The following is a 12,500-nucleotide window of genomic DNA, read 5'->3' on the forward strand; positions in this document are numbered from 1 at the left end:
GTGTTATCACACATACCCAATATGCTCAACTCTCATGTTCGTTTGACGCACCAAACTTTATTAGTGATGCACCACACAACAGGTTTTAATATACGCGATCGTGTGTGTTTCAGTGTGAACTTGGTGCGCCAAGTCCATTTGTGATGCATCACTTAGCTAACCATCTTTCGGGACTGTTTAGGGTATGTGCTCCTCCACATCTATGCTTACTCGTACACATTCTCTGTCAATAGGTTTAAGATCGGGCATTCTACCATATCATTGCCTTAATGCTTTCAAATCAAGGCTACCAGGGTAGCCTAATTGCGTTCGAAACTCAACTTGTGAGCTGTCGGCCCTAGAAGTTTTTTAGGCTGCTAGGACCTCTCTCTATATTTTGCCTTTGGACTTCTCGAAGCTCAACTTGTGAGCAGTTCCATGCACCACTACCCGTATCTCTTAGCTTAGTTCTAGCCATGTGCGTTCAAAGCTCAACGTTAAGCTGTGTCCTGCACCACAATCGTTATATAATAAGCTTATCTCTAAGCTTTTTTGCGTTCAATGCTCAACGTTAAGCTATCCCTTCGCTTAGAACCTCGCTCTACATTTTGCCTTTGGACTTCTCGAAGCTCAACTTGTGAGCAGTTCCATGCACCACTATAGGTATCTCTTAGCTTAGTTCTAGCCATGTGCGTTCAAAGCTCAACGTTAAGCGGCCTCATGCACCACAACCCTTGTATCTTAAGCTTATCTCTAAGCTTTTTTGCGTTCAATGCTCAACGTTAAGCTATCCCTTCGCTTAGAACCTCGCTCTATATTCAACTTTCAGATACCTCAAAGCTCAACTTATGTGGTCTGCTATTGCTCTTGAACGGGTACAATATCTGACAGAGGGGGGTTTTTGGCCCAAATTATGCATTATTAGTTTAACCTCCGTCGCAGAACCACATTTGACCAGGTCGAGAAAAAAATTTTTTCGTGACGACCTGGTCCCCCATAGTAGGGAATGAACATGACATCTTAACCATATTTGACCATTTTCAAATTTCTCGTCGCGGAATCATGACTTTACTAGTAAAATTTGTTCCGGGTAGGGACCTCCCATACAAAATTTTCATCGCTCCAAAAGTGATTTCGTTTCACTTTTCAACATTTACAAGGTCCATAAATCATGTTTTGAGACGATATGGAAAAAAAAATTTTTTGCCCGTCTCGACCAACTCGACCGATGGTGACCACAGCAGGGTGCTCCATACAAATTTTCCTTATGTGGAATTTTCAGTGTAAAATAAGGTTTCTCCAATCGATCGCGGGTTTCACTTTTCATCATTTGCTAGGTCTAACTATGATGTTTTGAGTGGTCCCGCAAAAATTTTTTCTTGGACCGGGCCTTCCTTCCCGGCCCTGTCGGTGTGCTCTGCAGTAGGGTGCTCCATACAAATTTTCCTTATGTGGAATTTTTCAGTGTAAAATAAGGTTTCTCCAATCGATCGCGGGTTTCACTTTTCATCATTTGCTAGGTCTAACTATGATGTTTTGAGTGGTCCCGCAAAAATTTTTTCTTGGACCGGGCCTTCCTTCCCGGCCCTGTCGGTGTGCTCTGCAGTAGGGTGCTCCATACAAATTTTCCTTATGTGGAATTTTTCAGTGTAAAATAAGGTTTCTCCAATCGATCGCGGGTTTCACTTTTCATCATTTGCTAGGTCTAACTATGATGTTTTGAGTGGTCCCGCAAAAATTTTTTCTTGGACCGGGCCTTCCTTCCCGGCCCTGTCGGTGTGCTCTGCAGTAGGGTGCTCCATACAAATTTTCCTTATGTGGAATTTTTCAGTGTAAAATAAGGTTTCTCCAATCGATCGCGGGTTTCACTTTTCATCATTTGCTAGGTCTAACTATGATGTTTTGAGTGGTCCCGCAAAAATTTTTTCTCTTGGCCAGTCGACCCTTTCGTCCATGTCGGTGTGTTCTGCAGTAGGGTGCTCCATACAAATTTTCCTTATGTGGAATTTTTCAGTGTAAAATAAGGTTTCTCCAATCGATCGCGGGTTTCACTTTTCATCATTTGCTAGGTCTAACTATGATGTTTTGAGTGGTCCCGCAAAAATTTTTTCTTGGACCGGGCCTTCCTTCCCGGCCCTGTCGGTGTGCTCTGCAGTAGGGTGCTCCATACAAATTTTCCTTATGTGGAATTTTTCAGTGTAAAATAAGGTTTCTCCAATCGATCGCGGGTTTCACTTTTCATCATTTGCTAGGTCTAACTATGATGTTTTGAGTGGTCCCGCAAAAATTTTTTCTTGGACCGGGCCTTCCTTCCCGGCCCTGTCGGTGTGCTCTGCAGTAGGGTGCTCCATACAAATTTTCCTTATGTGGAATTTTTCAGTGTAAAATAAGGTTTCTCCAATCGATCGCGGGTTTCACTTTTCATCATTTGCTAGGTCTAACTATGATGTTTTGAGTGGTCCCGCAAAAATTTTTTCTTGGACCGGGCCTTCCTTCCCGGCCCTGTCGGTGTGCTCTGCAGTAGGGTGCTCCATACAAATTTTCCTTATGTGGAATTTTTCAGTGTAAAATAAGGTTTCTCCAATCGATCGCGGGTTTCACTTTTCATCATTTGCTAGGTCTAACTATGATGTTTTGAGTGGTCCCGCAAAAATTTTTTCTTGGACCGGGCCTTCCTTCCCGGCCCTGTCGGTGTGCTCTGCAGTAGGGTGCTCCATACAAATTTTCCTTATGTGGAATTTTTCAGTGTAAAATAAGGTTTCTCCAATCGATCGCGGGTTTCACTTTTCATCATTTGCTAGGTCTAACTATGATGTTTTGAGTGGTCCCGCAAAAATTTTTTCTTGGACCGGGCCTTCCTTCCCGGCCCTGTCGGTGTGCTCTGCAGTAGGGTGCTCCATACAAATTTTCCTTATGTGGAATTTTTCAGTGTAAAATAAGGTTTCTCCAATCGATCGCGGGTTTCACTTTTCATCATTTGCTAGGTCTAACTATGATGTTTTGAGTGGTCCCGCAAAAATTTTTTCTTGGACCGGGCCTTCCTTCCCGGCCCTGTCGGTGTGCTCTGCAGTAGGGTGCTCCATACAAATTTTCCTTATGTGGAATTTTTCAGTGTAAAATAAGGTTTCTCCAATCGATCGCGGGTTTCACTTTTCATCATTTGCTAGGTCTAACTATGATGTTTTGAGTGGTCCCGCAAAAATTTTTTCTTGGACCGGGCCTTCCTTCCCGGCCCTGTCGGTGTGCTCTGCAGTAGGGTGCTCCATACAAATTTTCCTTATGTGGAATTTTTCAGTGTAAAATAAGGTTTCTCCAATCGATCGCGGGTTTCACTTTTCATCATTTGCTAGGTCTAACTATGATGTTTTGAGTGGTCCCGCAAAAATTTTTTCTTGGACCGGGCCTTCCTTCCCGGCCCTGTCGGTGTGCTCTGCAGTAGGGTGCTCCATACAAATTTTCCTTATGTGGAATTTTTCAGTGTAAAATAAGGTTTCTCCAATCGATCGCGGGTTTCACTTTTCATCATTTGCTAGGTCTAACTATGATGTTTTGAGTGGTCCCGCAAAAATTTTTTCTTGGACCGGGCCTTCCTTCCCGGCCCTGTCGGTGTGCTCTGCAGTAGGGTGCTCCATACAAATTTTCCTTATGTGGAATTTTTCAGTGTAAAATAAGGTTTCTCCAATCGATCGCGGGTTTCACTTTTCATCATTTGCTAGGTCTAACTATGATGTTTTGAGTGGTCCCGCAAAAATTTTTTCTTGGACCGGGCCTTCCTTCCCGGCCCTGTCGGTGTGCTCTGCAGTAGGGTGCTCCATACAAATTTTCCTTATGTGGAATTTTTCAGTGTAAAATAAGGTTTCTCCAATCGATCGCGGGTTTCACTTTTCATCATTTGCTAGGTCTAACTATGATGTTTTGAGTGGTCCCGCAAAAATTTTTTCTCTTGGCCAGTCGACCCTTTCGTCCATGTCGGTGTGTTCTGCAGTAGGGTGCTCCATACAAATTTTCCTTATGTGGAATTTTTCAGTGTAAAATAAGGTTTCTCCAATCGATCGCGGGTTTCACTTTTCATCATTTGCTAGGTCTAACTATGATGTTTTGAGTGGTCCCGCAAAAATTTTTTCTTGGACCGGGCCTTCCTTCCCGGCCCTGTCGGTGTGCTCTGCAGTAGGGTGCTCCATACAAATTTTCCTTATGTGGAATTTTTCAGTGTAAAATAAGGTTTCTCCAATCGATCGCGGGTTTCACTTTTCATCATTTGCTAGGTCTAACTATGATGTTTTGAGTGGTCCCGCAAAAATTTTTTCTTGGACCGGGCCTTCCTTCCCGGCCCTGTCGGTGTGCTCTGCAGTAGGGTGCTCCATACAAATTTTCCTTATGTGGAATTTTTCAGTGTAAAATAAGGTTTCTCCAATCGATCGCGGGTTTCACTTTTCATCATTTGCTAGGTCTAACTATGATGTTTTGAGTGGTCCCGCAAAAATTTTTTCTTGGACCGGGCCTTCCTTCCCGGCCCTGTCGGTGTGCTCTGCAGTAGGGTGCTCCATACAAATTTTCCTTATGTGGAATTTTTCAGTGTAAAATAAGGTTTCTCCAATCGATCGCGGGTTTCACTTTTCATCATTTGCTAGGTCTAACTATGATGTTTTGAGTGGTCCCGCAAAAATTTTTTCTTGGACCGGGCCTTCCTTCCCGGCCCTGTCGGTGTGCTCTGCAGTAGGGTGCTCCATACAAATTTTCCTTATGTGGAATTTTTCAGTGTAAAATAAGGTTTCTCCAATCGATCGCGGGTTTCACTTTTCATCATTTGCTAGGTCTAACTATGATGTTTTGAGTGGTCCCGCAAAAATTTTTTCTTGGACCGGGCCTTCCTTCCCGGCCCTGTCGGTGTGCTCTGCAGTAGGGTGCTCCATACAAATTTTCCTTATGTGGAATTTTTCAGTGTAAAATAAGGTTTCTCCAATCGATCGCGGGTTTCACTTTTCATCATTTGCTAGGTCTAACTATGATGTTTTGAGTGGTCCCGCAAAAATTTTTTCTTGGACCGGGCCTTCCTTCCCGGCCCTGTCGGTGTGCTCTGCAGTAGGGTGCTCCATACAAATTTTCCTTATGTGGAATTTTTCAGTGTAAAATAAGGTTTCTCCAATCGATCGCGGGTTTCACTTTTCATCATTTGCTAGGTCTAACTATGATGTTTTGAGTGGTCCCGCAAAAATTTTTTCTCTTGGCCAGTCGACCCTTTCGTCCATGTCGGTGTGTTCTGCAGTAGGGTGCTCCAACCAAGTTTTCCTAATGAAAGTTTTTCGTGGTTTCGTGTGAGTTAAAAACTCCGGAACTTGGCTTATTTTCACCATAATTTCCACATATGGTGACCAACTCAATAAACGTTTTGTGCGTATCCTATGGACAGTTTTTCGCGTTCAACTTGGTGAACTAGGGTTGTTTTCCCGAAGGGTAGAAAAATCTGGACTTAGCCAAATTTTGAAATCTCCAACCAATCTTGGCCTGTTAGATTATCTTGGTTGGGTTGCTATGGGCTGCTACGGCCTACTTGATAGGCAATGTTTCAACTCTTGGAAGCTTTCGTGGTTGTTTAGAACTGTCCATGGCCTTCTTGATAGAAATGGCTTATGGTGGCCATGGACTTAGCAACATTTTGAGATCCAATCTTGGCCTGTTAGAGTATCTTGGTTGGTTTGCTATGGGCTGGTACGGCCTACTTGATAGGCAATGTTTCAACTCTTGGAAGCTTTCGTGGTTGCTAAGCACTGTCCATGGCCTTCTTGATAGAAATGGCTTATGGTGGCCATGGACTTAGCAACATTTTGAGATCCAATCTTGGCCTGTTAGAGTATCTTGGTTGGTTTGCTATGGGCTGGTACGGCCTACTTGATAGGCAATGTTTCAACTCTTGGAAGCTTTCGTGGTTGCTAAGCACTGTCCATGGCCTTCTTGATAGAAATGGCTTATGGTGGCCATGGACTTAGCCAAATTTTGAAGTCTCCAACCAATCTTGGCCTGTTAGAGTATCTTGGTTGGGTTGCTATGGGCTGCTACGGCCTACTTGATAGGCAATGTTTCAACTCTTGGAAGCTTTCGTGGTTGCTAAGCACTGTTCGTGGCCTTCTTGATAGAAATGGCTTATGGTGGCCATGGACTTAGCCAAATTTTGAATTCTCCAACCAATCTTGGCCTGTTAGAGTATCTTGGTTGGGTTGCTATGGGCTGCTACGGCCTACTTGATAGGCAATGTTTCAACTCTTGGAAGCTTTCGTGGTTGCTAAGCACTGTCCATGGCCTTCTTGATAGAAATGGCTTATGGTGGCCATGGACTTAGCCAAATTTTGAATTCTCCAACCAATCTTGGCCTGTTAGAGTATCTTGGTTGGGTTGCTATGGGCTGCTACGGCCTACTTGATAGGCAATGTTTCAACTCTTGGAAGCTTTCGTGGTTGCTAAGCACTGTTCGTGGCCTTCTTGATAGAAATGGCTTATGGTGGCCATGGACTTAGCAAAATTTTGAATTCTCCAACCAATCTTGGCCTGTTAGAGTATCTTGGTTGGGTTGCTATGGGCTGGTACGGCCTACTTGATAGGCAATGTTTCAACTCTTGGAAGCTTTCGTGGTTGCTAAGCACTGTCCATGGCCTTCTTGATAGAAATGGCTTATGGTGGCCATGGACTTAGCCAAATTTTGAAGTCTCCAACCAATCTTGGCCTGTTAGAGTATCTTGGTTGGGTTGCTATGGGCTGCTACGGCCTACTTGATAGGCAATGTTTCAACTCTTGGAAGCTTTCGTGGTTGCTAAGCACTGTCCATGGCCTTCTTGATAGAAATGGCTTATGGTGGCCATGGACTTAGCCAAATTTTGAAGTCTCCAACCAATCTTGGCCTGTTAGAGTATCTTGGTTGGGTTGCTATGGGCTGGTAAGGCCTACTTGATAGGCAATGTTTCAACTCTTGGAAGCTTTCGTGGTTGCTTAGGATAAGAATCCCGACGAGAAAGGTTTCCCGGACTTATAAAAATAACCGATTAGCCCCAAGGACACATCTTCCTTGAAAGGCTAATCATGCACCACACACCACACCACCCATAGGCTTGCAAGCAGCACTCTTGTCGAGTGCAGCAAGCCTATGCTCACATCAACTACCGTACACGTACCACCATAGGCTTGCAAGCAGCACTCTTGTCGAGTGCAGCAAGCCTATGCTCATCAACTACCATACGTACCACCACAGCCTTGCAAGCAGCACTCTTGTCGAGTGCAGCAAGCCTATACTCCACGAACTAACCACTTCACCACCAAGCATGGGTCGCCTGAGAGGATCGATGCGAACGCATCTCTACAACTCGCAGCTCCCAGCCTGTAGTCCCGTCGTTTGCGGGCGGTCGAAGGTGTCGAAACTAGTTGTATCCACGGTCGACGGGAGCACAGCCACCAGGGTTCCCTGTGATAAGGTACTTCCACGTGCAGCGTGCACCCGCCCGTTGCGGCTCAGTCTAGTGCTATAGCGGGGATGAGACGGCAGTGTGCACGGGGCAGCACCGACGGATCTCAGAGGGTTGTTAAGCCCGCTAGCTTCCGATCACCTAATGGGTTTATGATGCGCTATCAGCTCGGATTGGATACGACCTTAGAGGCGTTCAGGCATAATCCAGCGGACGTAGCGTCATACCAAAGTCCGGTCGAACTAGTATTGAGCCAGTGGTCCGTACCTGTGGTTCCTCTCGTACTGCACAGGAATTCCGTTAAGATAGCAGCATACAGCACACACCAGTAGGGTAAAACTAACCTGTCTCACGACGGTCTAAACCCAGCTCACGTTCCCTTGAAAGGGTGAACAATCCTACGCTTGGTGAATTTTGCTTCACAATGATAGGAAGAGCCGACATCGAAGGATCAATAAGCCACGTCGCTATGAACGCTTGGCGGCCACAAGCCAGTTATCCCTGTAGTTGCGAGCGAACCTCCGTAGTGAACGGACGTGTTGTGGATGAGCTCTTGTCGACGCGTGCGTGTGAGTGTATACTGTGAGTGCATACTGAGTAAGACAAAGTGTGCGAAAGAGACACCAAACGGCCACCGAGGACCTTGGTTCCACGTGTCCGGCCCCCGATCTCGGCCGCCGACCCCCCACCCAAATTTCACCCCCCCACCCCTTAAGGGGGGGGAGTTTTTCGTGGGCAGGTTTTTGTTGAATATTAAGGCGAATTGTGAACCGATCCGGACGATTAAGGTGTCGTTGGATGAGTCTCGGTAAGACGCATCTTACAAAACTTTGTATGTGTGTGTGTGTGCGTTACACCGGAAGTGGCACTTGAAAAACTGTGAGTTTTTGGTGGGGGACCGTTTTACCCCCCAAAAAGTGCGTTAGTGATCTTAAAAACACTTGAGGACTATAAGTGAGAATATCCCGCGTCGATAGAGTGGTCTAACATTTTTGTGCGACGAACCGTTGCGGAGTTATAGGCTTCCAAAGTTGGAGGTTTTGGCGATTTCCGGCGTCTTTCGTTCCCATACATTTTGTATGGGACAGCTGTTCGGTGGTGCGTTCTTGGCCGAGTACCGTGTGTCGTCGCGTGTGACGTCAGTGCAAAGTACCGGTTTGCGCCCGATCTGGCGTTGTCGCCGCGAGTGTGCTGAAGAACATAACGGTAAAGCCCGGTGCAAGCGCACCGAAAAGTGTAACTTTTTGGCAAAGTGCACGATTTAAGGCACTTTCCGTTTGCCGTGTGTTTCCGTGTGCGTGCGTGTGTGCGAGTGTTTGGAGTGAAAATCGGCCGTATCAGCCAGGCCACGCGTGCCAGGGCTTTGGTTTCAAGTGTCCGGCCCCCGATCCTGGCCGCCGACCCCCCTCCCAAATTTCACCCCCCCACCCCTTAAGGGGGGGGAGTTTTTCGTGGGCAGGTTTTTGTTGAATATTAAGGCGAATTGTGAACCGATCCGGACGATTAAGGTGTCGTTGGATGCGTCTCGGTAAGACGCATCTTACAAAATTTTGTATGTGTGTGTGTGTGCGTTACACCGGAAGTGGCACTTGAAAAACTGTGAGTTTTTGGTGGGGGACCGTTTTACCCCCCAAAAAGTGCGTTAGTGATCTTAAAAACACTTGAGGACTATAAGTGAGAATATCCCGCGTCGATAGAGTGGTCTAACATTTTTGTGCGACGAACCGTTGCGGAGTTATAGGCTTCCAAAGTTGGAGGTTTTGGCGATTTCCGGCGTCTTTCGTTCCCATACATTTTGTATGGGACAGCTGTTCGGTTGCGCGTTCTTGGCCGAGTACCGTGTGTTTCTGTGTGCGTGCGTGTGTGCGAGTGTTTGGAGTGAAAATCGGCCGTATCAGCCAGGCCACGCGTGCCAGGGCTTTGGCTTCAAGTGTCCGGCCCCCGATCCTGGCCGTCGACCCCCCTCCCAAATTTCACCCCCCCACCCCTTAAGGGGGGGGAGTTTTTCGTGGGCAGGTTTTTGTTGAATATTAAGGCGAATTGTGAACCGATCCGGACGATTAAGGTGTCGTTGGATGCGTCTCGGTAAGACGCATCTTACAAAATTTTGTATGTGTGTGTGTGTGCGTTACACCGGAAGTGGCACTTGAAAAACTGTGAGTTTTTGGTGGGGGACCGTTTTACCCCCCAAAAAGTGCGTTAGTGATCTTAAAAACACTTGAGGACTATAAGTGAGAATATCCCGCGTCGATAGAGTGGTCTAACATTTTTGTGCGACGAACCGTTGCGGAGTTATAGGCTTCCAAAGTTGGAGGTTTTGGCGATTTCCGGCGTCTTTCGTTCCCATACATTTTGTATGGGACAGCTGTTCGGTTGCGCGTTCTTGGCCGAGTACCGTGTGTTTCTGTGTGTGGGGAGTCAATCAACGCGCTACGTCGCCGCGAGTCGGGGAGAACACCTCCCCCGACTCCCCCCCCCCCCCCCTCCACCCTCACCCGTAACAGTGAGAGGTGGAGATGTCGTCGACGGGGCGAACCCTCCGTTCCAGGACGGAGTCAACGGAGGAGAGGCCGGCGAAGCTCTCCACTATTCTGGAGCCGCGAGTGGCTCTTACACGAACATCTGTTCCGGGAGCGAAGCAGCAGTCCCCGGAAATGTCGGAGCTGAGACAGCTCCTCAATGAGACGTCGCTCACCAACGAGCAGCTGCGAGCGACGATCGTGGGTCTGCAACAGGAGATCCAGATGCTCCGGCAGCAGATGGAAACAAATGCTGTGCAGGCCCGGCAAGATTTGCAGCTGGCCCGAGAGGAAGCCCGGATGCGCGAGACGCTGGCTCGTGAAGACAACGAGCGCCTGCGCAACGAGCTGAGAGAGGAGCGAGCCAGCTTCCAAGAGCTCCTTGCACAGACGCTGGGCTATGGAGGCAGCCAGAAGCAGCAGCAGCAGTACCAGCAGCAGCAGCAACAACAGCAGCAGCAACGTCGTGAGCAGCAGCAGCAACAGCGACAGCAGGGAGCGGTGTCGGCAACGGCAGCTCCGCTTTCAGACCCGGAAGGCGGCTCCTGGGCTGAAGTGGTGCGTCGTAAGCCGGCCCGGCAACCGGGGAACAAGCCGCAGCAACAGCAGCAGCAGTGGCCGCAACTACCGCAACGGGCAGCGGTTCAGCGACAGCCGATCGCAGGACCGTCTAAGCAGCAGCCCCAGCAACATCAGGGACAACAGGCCCGGGGTAGCCAGCCTGGAGCACAACGAGGAGGTCGGCGTCAGCGGCAGCGAAAAACCAAGCCGGACGCTATTGAAATCGCCCCAGCTGAGGGACAAACCTGGACGGAGGTGTACCAGGCTGTCCGAACGGCTCCAGAAATGGAGAAACATGCTGAGGCCCTAGGCGTCGGGCGACGCACCACACGCTCCAGGCTTGTCATGGAGCTGAAGGAGAGCGCGGACGCTGCAGAAGTTCTGCAGTGCATCAAGCAGGTCTGCGCAAAGGCAGAACGGCCGGCCTCAGCTCGGCTGGTCACGCCTATGGTCGAAATCCGGTTGGACGCTGTCGACCCTTTAGCGAAGGAGACCGATGTGGCGATGGCGCTGACCAACCTGTGCCAATGCGAGGTGGAGGAGACATCGGTTCGCCTGCGACCTGCCTGGGACGGCACGAAAGTGGCGATAGTCCGCGTAACAGCCAGGGCTGCGGAGGGTCTGGTCGACAAGAGCGTCAAGATCAAATACACATCGTGTCTGATCCGGAAGGTGGCTCCTCTGCAGGCGCGTCAGCAACGGTGCTACAAGTGCCTCGAGATGGGGCACGTCCGAGCTGCGTGCAGGAGCGAAGTGGACCGCTCGACAAGCTGCATTCGCTGCGGGAAGCCGGATCACCAGGCGAAGAGCTGCACGGCGGAGGTGCGCTGCGTCGTGTGCAGCGGCCCGCACCCGGTCGGGCATCCGACGTGCCGGCGCTAAAAGTGCTGCAAGTGAACCTCGGGCGAAGCCGGGCAGCCCAAGACCTCATGCTGCAGACGGCTCGCGAGTTAGGGGCTCAGGTGGTGCTCGCCTGCGAACTATATCGACCACCTCGGGATGATCCGCGGTGGGCCATTGATGCGGAACAGAGTGTGGCGATAATAGCAACAGGGGCGTACCCTATTCAACGGCTTTGGGGGAGCGTCGTCCCGGGACTCGTGGTGGCCACCATAGCGGGAGTAACGTTCGCCAGCTGCTACGTGCCACCCAGCAGCGGCATCGAAGACTTCGTAAGCTTCCTCGGTGCGGTGGAGGTGTCTCTGGTCGGACACGCAACATCAGTCCTGGCCGGGGACTTCAACGCCTGGAATGAGGAGTGGGGGAGTGCGCGCACCACCCGGAAGGGGCAGGAGCTCCTGAGCGTGGTGGAGCAGCTGGCGCTGCATACGCTGAACCGCGGCAACGTGCCCACGTTTAAGGGCAACGGGGTTGCGCGGGAAAGCGTTATCGACGTTTCTTTTGCCAGCCAAACTATTGCGCGACCGGACTCCTGGCGCGTGCTCGATCGCTTTTCCAGCAGCGACCATGCCTACGTCCAGTTCCAGGTGGGCGTCCCAGGACAACGTCCCACGCGACGAGGCAAGCAGCAGCAGCGAAGTCGAGACGGGACAGCCAGACACGCCGGGACCCGGTGGAAGACGACGCAATTCGATAACAAGTGCTTCGACATCGCCCTCACATGCGGCCACTTCGAGCAGGTCGCAACTCCGGAGGGGCTGATCGGCGGACTGACCCAGGCGTGCGATGAGATCATGGAGAGAGTACACGGGGCTACTTTCCATCGCAAGCCCCAGGTGTACTGGTGGTCTCCTGAGATCGAGCGCCTGAGGGAGGAATGCGGAGCAGCGGAGGCCGCCCATCGCAGGGCCCAACATTCGGAGCGTGCGGTGACGTCGGCCAGGCTGCAGGGCTGTCGACGATTGCTGCAGGCCGCCATTCACAGCAGTAAGGAAGACAGTATGCAAGAGCTGATCGATGGGGTCGAAGCCGAGGTGTTCGGACTCGGTTACAAGGTTGTTCGAGCAAAACTACGTAACAGGGCACCACC

This window comes from Anopheles marshallii, assembly GCF_943734725.1.
Source record: "Anopheles marshallii chromosome X unlocalized genomic scaffold, idAnoMarsDA_429_01 X_unloc_76, whole genome shotgun sequence".
In the NCBI taxonomy this organism is placed as follows: Eukaryota; Metazoa; Arthropoda; class Insecta; order Diptera; family Culicidae; genus Anopheles; species Anopheles marshallii.